This window comes from Mytilus edulis, chromosome 8, assembly GCF_963676685.1.
Source record: "Mytilus edulis chromosome 8, xbMytEdul2.2, whole genome shotgun sequence".
Classification (NCBI taxonomy): domain Eukaryota; kingdom Metazoa; phylum Mollusca; class Bivalvia; order Mytilida; family Mytilidae; genus Mytilus; species Mytilus edulis.
The window spans coordinates 73,173,837-73,180,844 of record NC_092351.1 but is presented as its reverse complement, the minus strand read 5'-3'; positions in this window follow the sequence as shown (position 1 = coordinate 73,180,844).

Sequence of the window (7,008 nt, the reverse complement as noted above, 5' to 3'; positions counted from 1 at the left end):
ACTGGACAACCTTTCTTGGCAGCCCGTTGTAGTTTATTATGTTGACCTTTTGTCAAGTTCAAACCATTTTCGTGATAAGACATTAATTCATACCTCTCGAAGATGAAAACGGATGGTGAGATGTTCACCTCTAAGATGATCGTTGAGATATGTTTGCATGCGATTGCTGGTTCGCAAGATCACTGGCAAGTATACTAGGCTCTTGGGGGTTTTAATGATTTTCATACGAAGACCGTCTGCGGGAAAAAAAGCTGTAGATGGAAGACTGCTGTGTACCGTTTACATAACTTCCATGGTTGATATCACTATTCACCAGAATGCTGTTGTTTCTGATGATATTTACAATGTGCTCCCCTTCTGAATAGCCGTTTGTGATAATACCGAACTTGAAAATCTGCCACTTGAATTCCAAGACGGTGTTGATGCTATAGTTGACAACGTTGAAGTCTACTTGATAGAATCTTGTGAGAGTCAGCGTTGCTCTTAGGGTCGCCCGGTTGCTGCAGCTGGATTTCATTGTTGATATCTTCGATGTCATAGGAACCTGTGCTCCGTGTGATGGAAAACCAGTTGGCACTATAGTCGGGAGAGTAGCGGAAGGAATTGTTACCTGTATGCATATGAATGTTAGGAATGGAGTTGTTGGTTTCCAGGTTCACCAATGCCATCTCATAGGTCTTGAATTCCTTGAGTTGCAGAGGGGTTGAACCGGGTAAGGATTTGACTATCGTTTCCAGAAACGATGAAGGAAAACCCATGCTTGGGGTTGGTGCTATTAGCAATTTGCTGCAACCATGTGTTATCCATTATTTATGGTACATCATTGTCATATATTTTTGCTTCCACTCTTCAATACCGTCATACTTCTCAGTTGTTTGATTACCTTCACCACGATCGCATAGACTTCGAAAGGGCGGCTGGCAAAGAGAAGTTACTTGTAGGTGAATTTTATCCATTTTTTTACTTTTTGTACACGACGTTCATATTCTGACCATCGGATTCATATTGCAGGATTCTGTCGGAAATTACAAGTGCAAGTGCCTCGGTGTTTGCAGGTACTTTGCACTCGAACACGATCAGGATCTGAATGTCAACGGTCGACTCTTTAAACCGCTGGGACTGGTGACTCACAGGCATGACAAACAATGGGTACAGATCAACGAAATCGGAAGGGTTAATGTTGCAGTTGCTGATAAAACGGTCCATGTTGAAGTACTTTTTTCAGAACTCTGCGACATTCTTGTACACTCTGGCGATCTTGGTTTGTGTGAAACTTACATTAAAGTCTACCACCGGGTGGCATCCTGCGTTGAGAGTGACATAGATAGTTGTTCGCAACAGGAAGTGGTCGAACACGGCTGCATTTTGAGTCCGATCGTACTTTTACCGTACTGAAAGACTACGATGATGTATCTCGGTTTATCCCGACCGCTCTTGGCAGACAAACGCCAGTGGAACTGTAAGGTTTGGGTAACCACAATCAATCTTACTCTTGCTCTAGATGGTCTTTTACAACCGCAGTTTTTTTTCATCGGAAGGAAGGGAGGACGTTAGAAACAAACCAAGAGTTCTTACTCATGTTGATTTTCGCCACGTCTTCAGGTTGATTTTCGCCACGTCGTTGACGGCAGCAGGAGGATGTCATTGTCGTCCGAGGCGCGCATGAGTGACAATTCGTGCTTGAATCCATACACAATCTTGTTGTAATCGTCTGCAAAGCCAAAAATGTGTCTCAGGGGTATGGTGAATGAAAACGATCCTTTGTTGGTGGGCTTGGTGATAATATACCCATGACGTGTTTCAAACCCTGTGTTTTCGGCATCGGCTTCGGTAGATGAATCTTTGTATTACAGCTAGTTGAGACCTTTGGATTTGGAGAAATTGTTGGGATAAATCAACATTCCCAGCATGGTGATGACAACGACTGGGTCGTTGATATGTTCGATCAGCTGGCCTGAGAGCTTGCATTATTTGTAGCTGATGGTCTTGAAGAGATACATGATTCAATAGTGAATGAGAGACACTAGATCTGCATACACATACCACTACCGTGGTTCTTTTACAGTCGCCCCTCTACCAAGATATAACTTTCAGCGGGAGAGGAACAAGTCTTGGGTTTCGATGTTGATTTGGATCTCACCTGGATTATTCAGGTTGGCACCAGCTTGAGGTTCGTATTCGTGAATCTGATATTCTTGGAGACTTTCGTCGAAGGTCAACCCTTCGGTGATTATAAGGATGTTGGACATTATGTATTCATTTATAGCACTGCACGAAGTCGTGGATGGTAACAATGCCAAAACCGGAGATCAGGTTGTTCAACTAGGTTTGCTGCGGTTTGCTGCGTTGAACATTGGACTGTCGAGAAGACATTCTGAGTTCTCGGGGACGGGTCACGTTATCAACCACATGATCGACGGCTTTGGGGGGCCCTTTTTCAACACCTTTCAAGGCTGCATTGGTGTTTGCACTCACGGCCTTACTTCCTATGGTTTTGGTGACAGGGGAAGTAAAATGCGTCCAACCAAACTTGCGATTGTGTCGAACAGTCCTCTACCACCGTATGCGTACTTTCAGGCGTAACCTTTCTTGATTTGCAACATTTACTTATAGGATGCTATGATGAAGCGCCATTATATTCTTCGATGCTGATATGTCTACCCTTTTTCATAGAATGGATAATCTACACAATTTCGTTGCGCACACCATTATTTCCTGATCGGTATGCTGCAGCACACAGTTCCAAACGATCGAGAAGCTGCTTGAAGTTGGAAAAAAACACGGTTTGTAGCTCACTGCCAAACTTATACTTCTGGTAGATGTGGGACACGATTCCCTTCCACTTGTAATTCTTATTCGCCTTCGTGCCCGGATTCTTGAAAAGATGGAATTGCCTTAATAGATAGCACCGGAACTTTTCAGGATCTCTGCATAGTCGCAAAGGTCGTCGAGCTCGAACGATTCTGGTTTCTTTTTCACCATGACTCCTAGAGACCAAGGGTTCCTTTGTACTTCACACTATCCATGAAAAAATATCGCCGTCAAAAGTAACTGGTGAGCTTTTGATTCGGATCCCTTTTCTTCGAAAGATTCAAGTGTCATGGGTATGTGCACTGTTGACCTCGAATTGTCTTGGCAGGGCATTTGGGCTGAGAAAATCGTTCCACCTTATCATAATGGTGAATTTCCATGCGTTGAAATCACCTCCACCGCTTTAGATCGGACGAAGGATCACACAACCGCATTTTCAACATATGCTCCTCATATCGACTGGAACCCACTCAAAATTGCATTTGCAGGGCCATTCGAAAGTGCAGGGCTGGATTTCTTCTGTGTCCACATATTCTTCATACTTCAGTTCCATAACGAAATCTTCGGGCTGATCCATTCTTTATCTTATACCTCATAGAACTCCTGTAATTTGCATCAATATTTTCCATTTGCCTTGGTGCTAGTAAAATCGATGGATACAAATCCTTAGGTCTTGGACCAGCAATGCTTACTCAGAGCTTCAAAATATTCCTTGGTGAGATCGTTGCAGTGATCGCGTCGGATGTGGTCGATATTCTTAGCGTTCTGATGGAAGAGGCAGGGGAAGTTGGCATTCTCCCGGATCGACTGGTGGTGCAGTGTGAAATAGTTCTGGCACAGGTAAAAACAATCGACGTTGTGTTCACACGTGATCTGTTTTCTCAGCATCCGGTCGTCGAACACCATGAGGTTCACCATCAAGTTCTTGCAGCAGGGATCAAGTTCTCGGGGTCTGGTACATCGCTCCCTTGCTCGAAGAAAAAAGTGTCAGTACCACTCGGGTGTCGTGGTGGTGTTGACCTCATCGACCAACGAGTAGGGTGACTTGCCCCTTGCACTGTAGGATGTTTCGGATATCTTCTTTAGGGAAGCTTTTATTCAGCGCTTGCTCCAACAGCTGGTAGATAGGTTGGTGAAGCGATTATCGGAAGACGTACAATCGATTGTAGTAGGAGCCATCCACAGTCCGACTTCCCAATGACCAACCGTCTTATCGATTGCTGAGGTAGGAAGTAGTGATTACTCTTCGTGGGGCGTTGACACTGTAGAAAATGTCTTCAACGTTCATTTATTAAAATAAAATAGCGATGATTTTCTGCGTGAAAGTCGTAGGAAGACAGACACAGTTAACACCAGCGAGGTAATGACCAGCAACAGGCGACGGAGAAAGGTTTGCAACTGCAAGGTATGCGATGCCAAGAAGTCTCAGTTTGTTGCTACAACCGGTACAGGGTTTATGAACAAACTTATCAAACGATTACCCATGGAAATGCATCCACCCGGACACAACTTCACCGTCCAGGGACTAAACTTAGCAATCGACTACTTCCCGATGGCATTCGAAGGCTTGGCCAAACCCCATTAATCCAGTTGACCAGGCAGCATATCACCACGATCTTTGTTATGCCCAGCACAAGGATGCAACCGCACGCAACTCCATATGTGACCAAGCTTTGCTAGCCTCGCTTAACACCATTCCCAACTCTACCACGCGCAAACGCTTCGACTGCAGCATCGTCGGACCCTTCATCGGTACCAAAGTTCGATTTGGTCTGGGTGTTAAAAAAATGTTCGTTGGACCGCTGATCTAGCTGAGGAGTTGCACTAACCAGTTCGACTCTAGTTTCATAAACGCTGTGTAACGGTGGGTGGTGTGGATGAGACCTGGGCGGCCGACCTCGTTGATATGAGTGAATTCTCTAGGGACAACAAGGGAAATGAATTTATCCTGAGCATTATCGATGTCTTCTCCAAATATGGCTGGCTGATACCACTCAAGAACAAGAAGGGGTGATGGTGCGGGATGCCTTCCAAGCAGTGTGCCCAAAAAGCTATGGACAGACAAAGGCACTGAGTTTTACAACAAACATGTAAATCAGCTGCTTCAAAAGCATGTTATCGATCTCTACTCCACTGGGAACGAAGAGACGTCGAGTATTTTCAAACGTTGGAGCCGCACCATGAAAGAGAAAATGTTCGAATACTTTTCAGCAAACTCCACACGCACCTATATATCGATGTCCTGGACGATCTTGTTCGCCAGTACAATACCAACAAACACCGCTATCAAGATGGCCTCTGTTGCCGCAAGTCATAAGGAGCATAAAACAAGTTGTATAGGAACCTTTTATACGGCAGCATACCTCCCATGAAACCACTGCGATTTTCCAAATCACCAAGAAAAAAGGTACATTCGAGAAGGGGTACACCCCCGCTAGACCTAGAAAGTATTCACCATTTCCATAGTATTGTCAGAGGTCCACTGGGGAATCTTTTATACGATCTTTTTATCCATCTCCTCAAGGGTTTCAACCAAGTCCGTGGCCGCGGTGAAAATCAAGCCAAGTTCCACCCGTGACATCCGAGAGACCTCAGGGGAGGTCTGCACATCCATGCCAAAAATTGGGGGTCATATTCCAGGTAGTAAATAGAAATTTAACGGCTTTCTTCGGCGAATGTACCTCAATTTTATTCCCAATGGCTTTCCTATCTTCCCAAATCTTTTCCTGCACTTTCTTTAATTTAGGTCACCCCAAAACCACCATCCCCAATTCACTGGTTTTTAGACCCAGTTTTCGGGCCTACAAAACATATCCTAACACTTCCGATCCTACAATCCTTATAAAAAATAAGAAAGTCGTGAAACATACCCGTTGCGTCTGGACTTTTTATCCCTTAGCTCACAATTTGCACAGCTCGATCGGTCTCTCTCTTTGCGTAAGTCAGCTGCTTATTTAATCTCTCACATCCCCATTTGAGAAAAGTTTCCCCTTCCAGCATAAGGTTATAAATTTGCAGACCTTTACCTCGTGTCAACATCTTTAATGTCTTTGACAATCCAGGGTGAGTCCTGCCCTAATTCTCGCCATTTGAGAATTTCATCATCATTGCAGCGCTGTTCTCGATTTGGCCTTAACAGCGGCCAGGTTTTTTTTTCAGAATTTCTCTTGCGCCGTATTCTGTTTGTGATCAGACATATTTATAATCTTAAAGTCCATTGTGGTTTTTCTATCTGTGAATTGTGTGTGTGTGTGTTTCTTTCTTCCACACAGACACATTTTCCCTCGACCTCAACCTCAAAATGGGTGTGTGTCATGACTCTCATAATCATACTACTGTTCCTCTCTTAATAAGCTTTCATATGAGGTATAAGGTATATCTGTAATTAGGGGCTAATGGGTCACAAAAGTCCATTCCATTATTCAAAATATTTATTTCATTATTCAAAATTGGCTATTTCTTAATTTTCGCGCGTATTTTGGCATTTAGGTCCTCCGTTACACCTCTAATGGTCATTGCGGCACTTATCGTTTATACTCAGTTTATTCCTCTACCAATTAGCTTTAATTTGGTGTATGAATTTTGCCTTGATTGGGGACTGAAGGGTTGCAGCAGTCCATTCCATTATACAAAATAAACTATTTCTCAATGTTCACGCGTATTTCGATATTTAAATCCTTCGTTTCTCCTCTAATATTCGTTGCGGAACAAATTGACTATATACATTTTGTTCCTCTGGTAATAAGCTTTCGAATGAGGAATAAGGTTTATCTATAATTAGGGGCTAAAGGGTCGCAGCAGTCCATTCAGTTATTCAAAATATCCATTTCATAATTCAAAATTGGCTATTTCTTAATTTTCACGCGTAATTTGACATTTAGGTCCTCCATAACACCTCTAATGGTTATTGCGGCACGTATCGTTTATACTCAGTTTATTCCTCTACCAAAAAGCTTTAACTTGGGGTATGAATTGTGCCTTGGTTAGGAACTGAAGGATTGCAGCAGTCCTTTCCATTATTCAAAATAAACTATTTCTCAATGTTCACGCGTATTTCGATATTTAAATTCTTCGTTTCTGCTCTAATATTCGTTGCAGCACAAATTGACTATATACATTTTGTTCCTCTCGTAATAAGCTTTCGAATGAGGAATAAGGTTTATCTATAATTAGGGGCTAAAGGGTCGCAGCAGTCCA